Here is a 15,385-nt window from a genome sequence, read left to right on the forward strand (position 1 = left end):
TTAGGTTCCCGGTCACTTTTCAGTAAAAGGCTGCCTGCAAAAGCCCTCAGGGGCAACCCATGTGGAACCCTTCTCCCTCTAAAGAGCTTTTTCTTTCCTTTCTGGTCTCACCTTCACTTAATATACTTTCACTTCACTTCAACCTTTTGTGTCTGAGTTTCCTTACTACCTATAGCTCACTGACTAGTCCTTGAAACAGGCAGAGTGACATTCTTCTGGTGACTCAATGGCATCGATGTTGACATTTTGCTAAGGGCAAAGGCAATCCCAGCCCAAACTGCACCCCCACCAGCCTCCAGGATCCTGTAAGCCTACTTTATCATGTAACAATTCCTTTAGAAATTTCCTTTATCTCTAAACTCCCCAAGATACCTATTGGCAATCACCACCCCAAGTATATGATCCAATGATATACATCTGAATGGTCTCATGACTGAATTTCTACTAGACAGTAATAAATAGGTAGCCCCCTCAGGATCCTGGAAACCTTGTTTCCAAAACACGTGAGAGGCTTACACTATCCCCAACCCCCTCCCAACTTGAAGATATATAATCACCACCCTCATAACTCCATTGAGTCTCGCTCTGCCCACAGGTCCTGTCCCTGTGCTTTAATAAAAACACCTTTCTGCACCAAAGACATCTCAAGAGTTCTTTCTTACTCATCAGCTCTGAACCCCAACATCTTTCCTACATTGGTTATATATAAGCCACTGGGAGTAAGGGAAATTATATTTAAAAGTATTACACAGGGGTACCCGGGTGGCTCAGTGGGTTAAAGCCTCTGCCTTCAGCTCAGGTCATGATCTCAGGGTCCTGGGATGGAGCCCCACGTCGGGCTCCCTACTCATCAGGAAGCCTGAGGTTATAAAAGAAGCAGCAAAGGTAGTTTACAAAACTGAACTCCAAGCAGCTAACAAGAGACAACCAAACAGAAGCTTGGACATTTTTAGTTCTGATTTCAGCTCTCAAATTTATTGGCGAACCATGTGCTCATGAGGACAAAAAGATGAAAGGTGAAAACAGTCATCTTCATGTAACACACAGTAGTTCTTATAAGGCATTTGTTGCCTATACTATATTTAGACTCCTGACAACAACCATACATCTCCATGTTACCGTGTGCATTCTGACATACCCAACTCAGAGGTGCAGGAACTGGTCAACCTAGGAAGCAGCTCTGTATACCTCCTAAGCTTCTGAGCTGCCCCTCTACCTTTCATATCAGCAAGCCTTATTAAGATTGATGAAACCCCTGCCAGACTTATTAAAAACGAAAGAGAAAGGACCCAAATTAATAAAATCATGAATGGAAGAGATCACAACCAACACCAAAGAAATACAAGCAATTATAAGCAAATATATTATAAGCAACTGTATGCCAGCAAATTAGACAATCTGGAAGAAATGGTTGTATTCCTAGAGATGTATAAACTACCAAAACTGAACCAGGAAGAAATACAAAACCTGAACAGACCCATAACCAGTAAGGAGATTAAAGCAGTCATCAAATCTCTCTCAACAAACTAGAGCCCAAGGCCAGATGGCTTACCAAGGGAATTCTAGGAAACATTTAAAGAAGAATTAATACCTATTTTCCTGAAACTATTCCAAAAAATAGAAGTGGAAGGAAAACTTCCAAACTCATTTTATTTATTTTATTTTATTTTTAAAGATTTTATTTATTTATCAAAGAGAGAGAGCACAAGCAGGCAGAGTGGCAGAGAGAGAAGCAGGCTCCCCACTGAGAAAGGAGCCCTATGTGGAACCATGACCTGAGACAAAGGCTGCCACTTAACCAACTAAGCCACCCAAGCATCCCATCCAAACTCATTTTATGAGGCCAGCATTACCTGGATCCCAAAACCAGACAAAGACCCCATCAAAAAGGATAATTATAGACCAAATCCCTGATAAACATGGATGCAAAAACTCTCACCAACATACTAGCCAATAGGATCTAACAGTACCTTAAAAGAATTATTTACCACAACTAAGTTGGGATTTATTCCTGGACTGTAAGGTTGGTTCAACAACCACAAATCAATCAATGTGATACAATACATCAATAAAGAACAAGACCCATATGATCTTCTCAACAGATGCAGAAAAAGCATTTGACAAAGTACAGCATCCTTTCTTGATTAAAACTCTTCACAGTGTAAGGATAGAGTACATACCTCAATATTGTAAAAGCCATCTATGAAAAACCCACAGTGGATTTCATTTTTTTTTAAAGATTCATTTATTTGACAGAGAAAGACAGCAAAAGAGGGAACACAAGCAGGGGGAATGGGGGATGGAGAAACAGGCCTCCCGCCGAGCAGGTAGCCCAACGTGGGGCTTGATTCCAGGACCCTGGGATCATGATCTGAGCAAAAGGCAGACGCTTAATGACTGAGCCACCCAGGGACCCCTGAATATCATTTTTAGTGGGGAAAAATTGAGAACTTTTCCCCCGAGGTCAGGAACACGGCAGGGATGTCCATTCTCACCACTGCTATTCAATATAGTACTAGAAGTCCTAGCCTTGGCAATCAGACAACAAAAAGAAATAAAAGGCATCTGAATCTGCAAAGAAGAAATCAAACTCTCACCCTTCGCAGATGATATGATACTTTATGTGCAAAACCCAAAGGTCTCCCCTCCAAAACTGCCAGAACTCATATAGGAATTCAGCAAACTGGCAGGATATAAAGTCAGTGCACAGAAACCAGTTGCATTTCTATACACCAACAGCAAGACAGAAGAATAAGAAATTAAGGAACTGATCCTATTTACAATTGCACCCAAAACCATTAAGATACCTAAGAACAAATATAACCAAAGAGGCAAAGAATCTGTACTCAGAAAACTATAAAGTACTCATGAAAGAAACTGAGGAAGACAAAAAGAAATGGAAAAATGTTCCATGCTCGTGGATTGGAAGAACAAATATTGTGAAAATGTCTATGCTACCTGAAGTAATCTACACATTTAATACTATTCCTATCAAAATACCATTAACTTTTTTCACAGAAATGGAACAAATAATCCTAAAATTTGTATGGAACCTGAAAAGACCCCAAATAGCCAGAGGAATGTTGAAAAAGAAAACCAAAGCTGGTGGCATCACAATCTGAACTTCAAGTTCTATTCCAAAGCAGTAATCATCAAGACAGTACGGCACTGGCACAGAACAGACACATAGATCAGTGGAACAGAATAGAGAACCAAGAAACAGACCCTCAACTCTATCATCAGCTCATCTTTGACAAAGCAAGAAAGCATATCCAATGGAAAAAAGACAGTCTCTTCAACAAATGGTGTTGGGAAAATTGGACAGCCACAAGCAGAAAAATGAAACTGGACCATTTCCTTACACTAAGCACAAAAATAGACTAAAAATGGGTGAAAGACCTCAATATGAGAAAGGAATCCATCAAAATCCTTGAGGAGAACACAGGCTGCAACCTCTTCAACCTCAGCTGCAGCATCTTCTTCCTAGAAACCTCACCAAAGGCAAGGGAAGTAAGGGCAAAAATGAACTACCGGGACTTCAAGATCAAAAGCTTTTGCACAGCAAAGTCGACAAAACCAAAAGACAGTGGACTGAAGGGTTAGTATCCAAAATATAAAGAACTAATCACACTCAACACCCAAGGAACAAATAATCCAATCAAGCAATGGGCAGAGGACATGAACAGACATTTCTGCAAAGACACCCAGATGGCCAACAGACACATGAAAAAGTGCTCCACATCACTCGGCATCAGGGAAATACAAATCAAAACCACAGTGAGATATCACCTCATACCAGTCAGAATGGCTAAAATTAACAAGTCAGAAAACGACAGATGTCGGTGAGGATGCAGAGAAAGGGGAACTCTCCAACGCTGTTGGTGGGTATGCAAGCTGGTGCAGCCACTCTGGAAAACAGCATGGATGTTCCTCAAAAAGTTGAAAATAGAGTTACCTTGGGGTGCCTGGGTGGCTAAGTGGGTTAAAACCTCTGCTTTCGGCTCGGGTCAGGATCCCAGGGTCCTGGGATTGAGCTCCACATTGGGCTCTCTGCTCAGCGGGGAGCCTGCTTCCTTCTCTCTCTCTGCCTGCCTCTTCACCTACTTGTGACTACTGTCTGTCAAATTTTTAAAAAAAGAAAAAAAAAAAGCTACCTTGACCTAGCAACCACATTACTGGGTATTTGCCCCAAAGATACAAATGTAGTGACCCAGAGGGGCACCCCAATGTTTATAGCAGCAATGTCCACAATGGCCAAACTATGGAATGCCTAGATGTCCATTGACAGATGAACGGATAAAGAAAAATTGGTATATATACACACAATGGAATACTATGCAGCCATCAAAAAACGAAATAGGTTATTATGCTAAGTGAAATAAGTCAATCTACAGAAAAAGACGATTATCATATGATCTCACTGATATGTGGAATTTGAGAAACAAGGCAGAGGGGAAGAGAGGCGCAAATGAAACAAAAGGAAACCAGAGAGGGAGACAAACTGTAAGAGACTCAATCTCAGGAAACAAACTGAGGATTGCTGGAGGGGAGGGGGGTTGGAGGGATGGGGTGTCTGGGTGATGGACACTGAGTATATGCTATGGTGAGCGCTGTGAATTGTGTAAGACTGATGAATCAAAGACCTATACCCCTGAAACAAGTAATACATTATATGTTAATTAAAACAAACAAAAGAAAACAAAAAACTTAGAACACATAAAACTCCCTCCAGTACTGTAGCAATTAAAGAATTAAAGAAAGATGGAGGAAAAGCTGAGGAATGCATAGGAAAACCAGAGTCAGGTTGACCTCATGACTTAGTTGGAGGGTCTTGAGAGTGCAATCAGTATTGTCTAAGGTCCAAATTTAAGGAAAAGTAACTTATTTTATGAAATATTCGGCAAATTGTTTTATACAGTGAGTTCAAGATACTAAAATTGAATTTTAATAAAATAGACAATATATCTCATAGAACACATTTAACACGTGAGGAAAAATTCAAAGATTATTGCAATTCAAATATGGAACCCAGGGGCACCTGGGTAGCTCAGTGAGTTAACCAGGACTCTTGATTTGGACTTAGGTCATGAGCTCAGGGTTGTGAGATCCAGCCCACCCCACCAACCACTCCCCACCCCTGCCCAGGCAGCTCTGGTCTGGAGATGGACCGGCTTGAGATTCCCTCTCTCCCTCTGCCCCTCCCTCGCTTTAAAAAAAAAAAAAAAATGTGGAACCCAAACTTAAAAACCCAGAGAAATTCTTCATAAAATGACTTCAAATTTACCTATAAAGACAAAGGCAGCAGCTGAGAGGTCCCTTGCAGATACCACTTGTTCGGAAAACGGCCAGTTCATGGAGGATTCCAGTCTCCCCTGTCTTCCTGGTATCTAGCTTTGTCCCCTCCCAGCTTGTTCTCTGGGTTCTTGACTTTTTTTTTATCATACTTGGCAATGTTACCAACACCACTGCCCCAAAGCAACCCACAGTCTGCATGAAAGTGTTGTGATTTTCTGCGGGGAGTCTCCGCAGGCGAGCCCCACAGAGGACTGAGCTGCGGGAGAAGCGCTGAACCCCAGACTCCACGCGGGGCAGTGAAGCCCAGCGCCGCCATCTCCCGGGGCGCGCATGCGCGGGACTGGTTCTAGGGCGCCAAACCCCAAGCTTGTTGCTTCACTGAGCATTTGCGAGTCAAAGCCTTCCTGTGTTTTGTTCCTTGTGCTCCTCTTCCATTTGTTCGGCTTGGCGAACCGCAGCTGTGCGGGGGACGGCCGACAGCTCCAGAGCTAAGGGAATCAGAGAAATGCTCTCTTCGGAGGCCTCCTCCTCGGCGGCCATTTTTCTGAAAAGGGAAGAAAAGCAAGGTGATGAACACTTCTGTGTGGTTTACTAGCGCCCAGACTTCCTCTAGGGATTTTATTTATTTGAGAGCAAGAGCAGGAAGAGGAGTGTGTGGGGGACGCCACCTGAGCTGAAATCAGACACTAAACCAACTAAGCCCCCCCCAACTTCTTTCTACCCTTTCATCCTTCCTGTTGCCCTTCTTCCGAAAAACACTGATCTTCTGTTTATCTTTCAACCCCATTCAGAACAAATGCGCCAGGAGGTGTGTGCCGGTGTCGCAGCCGTCCCCCAGCTCTCCAGCGGCAGGGTCACCGTCAGAGCCCCTGGCCCCTCTTAGGTCAAAGGCACAAAACAGGGCCTCCCCTCAGTACTGTCATTTATTGAGCCCGGACATGCGTGCTTGCGGTCTCAACTCCTGGGGGCCTCAGTACCTACACCTGAAGTGGGATGGGTCTGCCCCACAGATTGGGTTTACCGGCCCTGCCTTTACACAGTACAGCTGATCTACCCACATCGCTGCAAAAGTTGCAGCTAATTGAAAATCTTGATTAAGAGCAAGCCTGGGGGCACATCGTGGTTCAGTGGGTTAAGCCTCTGCCTTCTTTCCGCTCAGGTGGTGATCCCAGGACCTTGGGATTCAGCCCAACACAGCATCGAGCCACAACTCTCCTTTGGCATCATGCTTCTTTCCAGAATAAAGGGCCAGAGTGTGGTGGACTCAGTGGACTTAGCCAAAGCAGTTAAAACCAGCTAAGGAAGAGTATTCCTGGCAGACTTCTCTTTCTGAATTTGTTTTAATAAAGTGTGGCTCTTTCCTCTGGTTCTGATCAACCCCCTTTCACTTTCTTTGCTGTGCTTTTCCTCCCTTCCCTAGTTCTCTTACTTGAAATCCAGCAATCCATGCCTCAGTCTCTCTCCCACTTTTCATCTTTTTTCCCTCCGAAAGCTTTCACCATCATTTAAATTATAAGTGCAACAACTTTTTGAACGATTCCAACCACAGTGCCCTCTCCAGCAGTTACTCAAGGGCGGCTAATTGAAAAAACTCATAAGACTCTATACAATATATTTTTCTAAGACTTTAATGAAGGATAAAGACAAAATACAAAAGTAACAAATTTTTTTAAACATTTTACTGATTTGAGAGAGCACACAGAAGCTGGGGGAAGGGGCAGAGGGAAGAGAAGCAGGCTCCCCACCCAGCTGAGAACCAGATGTAGAGATCAATCCCACAACTCTGGGATCATGGCCAGAGCTGAAGGCAGCTGTTTAACTGACTGAGCCACCCAAGTGCCCCAAAAAAATAAAAATTAAAAACAGGTCTACTCAGTTTCTAGAGATCCTTTCTCTGTTGCAAGGATGCTCTTCATTTGAGGCCATGAACCACATACACAGCTCTTAGGGAAGCTGTTGGGTAAGCCATCATCTCAGGGTCTTTTATACCCCTCTGGTCATGTCGCACAAATTAGGCCGCAAGGCCAGTCTCAAAACCAGAAATGAGCTGGTCCAGGCTGTCCCCTCATCTGTCTCAGATCCCAGCACAGGACTCCGTGAATAACTCGTTAGGACCTTTCATTCGGTTTGGCCAGCACCCAGCACCGCAGCTCCCCGTCTCTCTGGAGATCTACAGAAGCACCGGGTCACAACAGGCCAGCTAGGATCAGTCCTGTTCTTAGACAACAAAGTTCAGGTCAGTTTTGCTGGTGCGCAGGCCATTTCTGGGCAGAAGAGCCCTTCAGGGCCTTCCTAGCTCTCCTGTTCTTTGTCAGCAAGAGCTAAGAGTGCCAGGGAGGTGACCGTGTCCGGCAGCTAGGATTCTGCGTGACATCTGTGTGACTCTAGTGCCTGTCCTCTGGCCTCCCGAGAGAGAAACAGGGATGAGCGAGATACAAGGGTGTAGGGTTAGGTGTGGAAGGAAAGCACCTTGGTCAGAGAAGGTTTACTTACAGAGAGGTTTGTCCTGCATCCCACTCAGATGGAAGGAGAGTGTGTGACGTAAGTGGAGAGGCTCTGGGCTGGTCTTTTAGTGGGAAACAGTGGGAAAGTATGTGAGGAACTTGGATTCAAATTGTAGTGTCCTGGGAAGTTACCAGTGAAAGTTCTAGGGCATTGAGTCAAGAGGCATTAAATGGTCAGGACTTAACACCTACCAGCTGGCCCAAAAGAAAGTATTTTATGCTAAAGAGTTTTTCAAGATTAATGAAAGGTGGAGCGCTTGGGTAACGCAGTTGGTTAACTGTCCAGCTCCTGGTTTCAGCTCAGGTCTTGATCTCAGGGTCATATGAGAAATCGAGCCCCAGACAGGCTCCCTGCTCAGCGCCAAGTCTTTTTTTCTCTCTCCCTCTATTGCTCCCCCTGCTTGTGCTCTCTCAAATTTTGAAAAATCTTTAAAAAAAGATTAATGAAAGGCTATGATGCTAGTATGTCTTATTCTTTGATGGTGACAGTTTCTCTACCTTTCTGGTATCTTTAAGGATTTTCTCTTTTATCCTTGGGGTTATAAAAATTCAAAGTATTACGTCTAGGTGTAAGTGTTTCTACATTCATTGTGCTGGGCGTTCAGCAGGCTTCTTCATTCTCAACATGGGAATCTCCCATCATCCCTGGGCAATTATCTTCTATTATTTGGTAAGTGCCTGCCGTCTGTTCTCTTTTCACTCTGCCTGGTATTCCCAATATTCAGTTGGAAATCTGAGTTTTCACTTTCCTTCCCTCAAACATTCTCCTACTAGTTTGCTCTACTTTCTGGAGATTCCCTCTCCATGATCTTCCAACTCTCCAATAGGAGCCCTTAATGTCTGCAATTACACTTCTAGGTCCCGCAGCTCTTTCTTGTTCTGACTCTTCTTTGGTTTCAAAAGTTCTAATTTTTTAACCAATGCAATCTTTTTAAATATCTTCTGATGCTATCAAATGACAAAACTAAATCAATTTTTTAAAGATTTCATTTATTTGAGAGAGACAGAGAACGAGCATGAGTGGAGAGAGTGGGAGAGAGTTGGAGAAGGAGAAGCAGACTCGCTGCTGAGCAGGAGCCATTGCCGGACTCAGATTCCAGGACCCTGGGATTATGGCCTGAGCCGAAGGCAGATGCTTAACCCACTGAGCTACCCAGGCGCCCCAGAACTAAACCAATTTAATAACAAGTCTGTAAGAAACTCACAGGTAGGGGAATGCTATTGCCAAGGGGTTCTGAGGAGCCACTAGCTTTGCAGAAAAGAGACAACATGGAAACTACCATTGGCTAGGAGGCGGACGGTTTCCTTGTAAGGGTGGCAGGCCCTATTTTCTAGGGCAAGGTAAAGGAGCTAAAGCTGAGTTAGAGGACCGTGGCTGGCTGGTCTGGTTAGATTTCTCTGACAGATATTGCCAGTAAGTGCAGGCTTACCTAGGTTTAGATTTGTGACTTGACCCTGGCCGTGGGGCTAGTCTCCATTTTGTGGGTCCTGCTATAGAAATTGAACTTATCAATCCTGATGTTTAAGCACATCTGTCTTCTCCATTACTGGTTTCATTGAAAGCTACTACCTTTTATCTTGGTGTCTTTTCACATTATCAGCTCTTCTCAAGTGTATACTAGTCTTCGGTTTCACATTTAAGAGTTAGGCAAATGAGGGGTGCCTGGTTGGCTCAGTCGTTAAGCCTCTGCCTTTGGCTCAGGACATGCCCCACATCAGGCTCTCTGCTCAGTGGGAAGCCTGCTTCTCCCTCTCACACCCTCTGCTTGTGTTCCCTTTCTGTCTCTCTCTATTAAAGAAATAAAATCTTTTAAAAAAAAGTGTTAGGCAAATGAAAAGCTGACTGGCCAATGGTATGGTTAAAAATCTACACAGGCTTGGGTGGCTCAGTCAGTTAAGTGGCTGCCTTTACCTCAGGTCATGATCTTGGAGTCCTGGGATTGAGCCCCACATCTGCCTCTGCCTCTCTCCTTGGCTTGGGCTTTCTCTCTCAAATAAGTAAAATCTTTTTTTTTTTTTAAAGATTTTATATATTTATTTGTCAGAGAGAGAGACAGAGAGAGAAAGATCACAAGTAGGCAGAGAGGTAGGCAGAGGCAGAGGGAGAAGCAGGCTCCCTGCCGAGCAAGGAGCCCAATATGGGACTTGATCCCAGGACGCTAGGATCATGACCTGAGCCGAAGGCAGCTGCTTAACCAACTGAGCCACCCAGGCGTCCCTCAAATAAGTAAAATCTTAAAAAAAAAAAAAAAAAAAAAAAATCTAAGTCACATGAGTGTGACTTGAACCTAAGCCCTTTACTTTATGAAGAACAGAGTAGGAAGCCAAGATTTACTTCAGAGAAGCCAATCTTAAGTGTCAGAGAAACACCTCAGGCAATGAATTCAATTTACCTTTGTAAAGACAGAGCTAATAGCTGAAAGCTCACTTGGGATAATCCTGGAGCATAAAATGGTCAATTCTGGAAGGATTGTTTGGGGGAGCCAGTGCCCACACTAGCTCCTCAAAGTCAGTTGAAGCTGTTTATTCACTTTTTTTTTTTTTTTAAGATTTTATTTATTTGTGTGGCAGAGAGATAGCACAAGTAAGCAGAGCCACAGGCAGAGGGAGAAGAAGAAGAAAAAGTCTCCCCGCTGAGCAGGGAGCTCCACGTGGGACTCAATCCCAAGAGCCTTGGATCATGATCTGAGCTGGGGGCAGCTGCTTAACCAACTGAGCCACCCAGGCACCCAAGAGGCAATTTTTTGCCTCAGTGTTAACACCTGTCTATAAATAACCTGGTGGTGGGGTAGAGGGAGCTGGCTTTTAAATTGGTCCCTCGACATTCAGCCCTTCCTGTCACTCCTGCCGTTCTTATCTGGCATTCTGGGTCCCCAGGGTTCTATGCAGGGAACATCCTCTCCCATAGGTTACATGGGTTTTCAGGCTGTGGATTTCTTTGGGCTGTTCATTACTGACTACAATTCCAGTGGAGTTTCCATCTCCCAAAAATCTGTTAAAATATTCATTTTTTAAAAGATATTATTCCTTTGAGAGAGCGAGCAAGCGAAAGAGAGCACGGGCAAGCACATATTCACCAGCCCCTCCTCACCTATTACCATGTATGCTATGACAGCAACCGTGTTCCTTTGAAGCACTTTCCATGGGGCACCCAGCTGCTGCTGAACCAGCAATTCCTTCTGTAGGATGTCCAGAGGTCAGTGGACCTTCTCCATGCTGCTGACCTTTCTGCCTATAAAATTCTCCCAAATCAACCTTACCTTCCATTTATAATGTTGTGTGCTTCTTTGTCCAATGTATATTTATTGTAGCACCTTAAAGATTTTGTTGCCTTTATGGATTGGATTTTTTTGAACTTAAAATTCTATCTTCTGAATTTTTATTGATGATGACCAGGACTCCTTCTGGTCTGTTTTTAAATACATGATTGTAAATCCTCTTGTATATTGTAAGTAGATATTTGTATCTTCTGAACATTAGTTTGTTTTTTTACAGTCATTTCATTGTCTTGTCACATTGATTATATTTAAAACAATGTTGCTTTAAAACAGTGATAATAGATACTGTATAGTGACTTCGGTAGGAATTCTTCTAAACTTTCACCCTAAAGAATATGTGTTGTAGATTTTTAGTGGATATCCTTAATCAGTTGAAAGAATAACCCTTTTACTCCTAGTGCCCCTGAAAACTCCTACATAGCCTTAAAATTCAGTAGAATTCTATTATTGGGACCTGTTTTTAAGTTCTATGCAATACTATGAGAAGCAGCGGTTTTCCTACTTCAGCATTTATCACAGTCCCCAGAGGATTTGCTGAAACAGATTGCTAGGCCCTCCCCAAAGATGGATTCAGGTCTGACAGGTCCTAACAATATGCCCTTCTAATGAGTTCCCAGGCTTTTTAAAAAATTCTAGTACAGTTAACATACAATGTTTTATTAGTTTCAGGTGTACAATATAGTGATTCAACAATTCTGTACACTGAATTGCATAGCCTGTGTGGTTTTTGAAAATTAGATGTCAACATTTAAAACTTAAAACTCAGTTAAGATTGTATTTATTTTCAGAGAGCAAGTGAGCATGTGGGGGAGCGGGGTGGGGGGAATGGGGATGGGGAAAGGGGCAGAGGCAGAGGGAGAAAGAGAATCTCAAGCCGACTCCCAGGGCTGATGCAGAGTTCTGTGCAGGGCTGGATTCCACACCTTGAGATCATGACCTGAACTCAAAGAGTTGGGTGCTTAACTTTCTGAGCCACCCAGGCATCCCTAGGGAAACTCATTTAAAAACCCGTATCAAAATAAACGGTACCAGGGGAACTACATTCCCAGGAGGAAAAAACTGGCTGGGGCTGAGTCATGGTTATTTCCTGTAGAAAGCATTTTTTGACTAGGTAACAAATGGGCCTGTACAGAATTCAGAAGGTATGAAGGATGCCCAGTGAAAGCTGTATCTCTCTTCCATCCCCGAGTCCAGAGTCTAGATGCTGTCTCCTTTAGATGTCACGGAGCTTTCCAGATGCCACCACTTCACATTAACCTGACACCCCTTCACTTACTGCCATTATCTGCCTGGTCCCTTTAGGCATCCGACTGCATCCAAGACCATTTTCCAGTCCCGCTTGTGCATTTAAAAAATTAAAAAAAAAAATTTCATTAACATATAGTGTATTATTAGCCCCAGGGGTACAGGTCTGTGGATTGCCAGGTTTACACACTTAATAGCACTCACCATAGCACATACCTTCCCCAATGTCTGTAGCTTAACCACCCTCTCCCTCCCCCACCCCCACACCTCTTGTGCTTACAGCACTTGGATTTTATTAGCACTTTCACACTGACTTCTTCATAGGTTGGCCTCAGTGGACAGTCCACTGATCCACGAGGCTAGGGTGTGTGTCCTTTTGGTGTCTACATCCTAATGCCTAGGATCCCATCAGGTAGGTAGCAGATGTACAGGTTTATTTAGAGAATTAGTAAGTTAATTAAGAAACTGTGTAGTATTTCCGGAACCCTAGCCTGAGGTGTGACTCAAACAGCAATTTAGTCAGGTGAAATAAAGAATTGAATTCCCATAAAGACCCCATCAGAGTCCCCAGTCAACCTTGTAACTGGTAGCCCCAGAAGAGAATTTGAGAACATGGAAAGTAATGCATCTTTGATTTTAGAACCAGATCCAAAGAGATATCAAGGACACTCCTGAAGCTACTTCCCATAAGAGTGGCAATGTCGGGGGCACCTGGGTGGCTCAGTGGGTTAAGGCCTCTGCCTTCAGCTCAGGTCATGATCCCAGAGTCCTGGGATTGAGTCCCACATCAGGCTCTCTGCTCAGTGGGGAGCCTGCTCCCCCCCCCCCTTTCTCTGCCTACTTGTGATCTCTGTCAAATAAACCCTTTCTTCCTAGGCCCCAGGGATTCAAACTTCTGGCCCTTTCTCATGAACTCTTGCACCCACTAGAGCTCTTAGAATTTTGCCACCTGACCTCCCATCAGCTGGCCGTGCCCTGCGGCACCTCTGTGAAACTGTTCCTCTGGTTATGTACTAGCCAGTCATTACAGAGATACAAATAGCACAACACAGATGTGTACAACGTTTTGAGAAAATTTTTTTTTCCCTTTTTATTAAAATTTTTTTTTTTAAAGATTTTATTTATTTCTTTGACAGACAGAGATCACAAGTAGGCAGAGAAGCAGGCAGAGAGAGAGGAGGAAGCAGGCTCCCTGCCGAGCAGAGAGCCCGATGTGGGGCTCGATCCCAGGACCCCGAGATCATGACCTGAGCCGAAGGCAGAGGCTTAACCCACTGAGCCACCCAGGCGCCCCCCTTTTGAGAAATTTTACAAAATGTTTGTTTCTTCTTCCAACTGCCATTCTGAGCATCAGAAGCCCTCTTGTTCCCTCAGTTTCCACACGGTCGTGTTTTGATTATGACATGGCATGCGGATGTACAGTGCGTTACATGTGGCCCCTACACCCAGGACTTACCTGATCTTCAACCAATCATTTCTTCTTGCATGGATGTAGTTCTTCTCAAGGGCAAACATAAAGGAAACAATGCACACATTGCCGTATTAGGAGGAAAGATTATTGTTTGAACCATGATCCAAGTAAAAAACTTTTTTCCATTTCCCCTTCAACCTCCTGCTCCTTAGTTATTTATTACCTTCTTTGATGAATGGGACTGCTTTTGTGTTATTGTTCAGGGCCTCCACTAACAGCTAACATTAACTACACTACTTTATTTTCATTTGTTTCACTATGACTTCCCAGAATTCTATACATCTTTTTCATTTTGAATACTCAGTTTTATATGGCTCAAAAAATTTAAACCAAATAAAAATATTTAAAAAAAAATTCTCATTCTCAACCCTGTGTTTGTCCACTCAGTTCTATACCCCCACCCCAGACAAACACTTCAACTAGATCCCCTGGGTTTTCTTCCACTGCTTTAGTTCTTAAAAGGCAGCCTTACTGATACACTTCACGTACCACACAACTTAGCCAGTCAAAGCATGCCATAGTTGTCAGTAGTTCACAGAGTTGAACAATCATCATTATCGCACAGTCACAGATTATTTTCATCACTCCAGAAAGCAGCTCTCTGCCCACTGACATTCACTCGTCCCAGCCGTTCACAGCACTCACATTACAATCTTTATTTTCATAAGGTCCAGAGTGGTACATCCTCTTTTTTTCTTCAGAAAGATCTCTTATGTTAAATAGTCTCCTTTACTACTGTAGTATATTGTGAAGTTCCAAGAGGGAAATTAAAGACTGGAACTAACATTCTTAGATCACCATTTCTATTTCTGTAATCTTAAACAAGCCAGTACTTTCTCTACAATATCCCTTTTATGTATGGTAGTAAGGGTATGTCTCTAAAGTATGTCTAGTAACTTTTCAAGAGGTGACCACCCATGGCGGTTCTTCTAGATCAGGTGATCTTGTTAATGGCATCTCCTACCACAGATAACTTGTGCTGACAAAAGGAAGGAAGACAGTAGTTACCTGGTTACCTATAGCTGAAATCTGTTTCCACATGAAGGACCACTGGGTCTAGGCTCAGAGAGTGTGACTCAAGGGAGAGAGATCTGTTACTTTCATTTGGTCACATTATGTCTCTGGGCATGTGTGTGCATGTGCTATGAAAGGTGCATATTCCTGGGCTCCAGTCAAGATTTACGGAATGGACTCTCTAAGGTAGGATTACACTGTCTTCCTGATAATGTTCCTAACTAAAAATTGTTATTTATAAACACATACATATCCTAGCAAAACTCAATTTTAAAGTTTGTAGATTTAAAATAAATATACCTTTGCTATGGAGACCTCAGTAACTCTCAACAGGGTATGCCTGGTAAAGACTTCTGCCTATACTTGTCTCTCTACACTGAACCTAAAACATGGCCTCATCATACAACCTCACTTTAAGTTTTTGTGGTGAAAACAGTGGCAAAGCTGAGAGGATTAAGTCCGGGTATGAACCTGAGACTAACAGCAACAGACACAACTCTGACTTCATGAGCCTGAATGAAAAGGTAAACCAGTCTCACATATCAAATACACAAAACAGTGGTATCAAATATACTCCA

Source organism: Meles meles, chromosome 3, assembly GCF_922984935.1.
Source record: "Meles meles chromosome 3, mMelMel3.1 paternal haplotype, whole genome shotgun sequence".
NCBI classification, from domain to species: Eukaryota; Metazoa; Chordata; class Mammalia; order Carnivora; family Mustelidae; genus Meles; species Meles meles.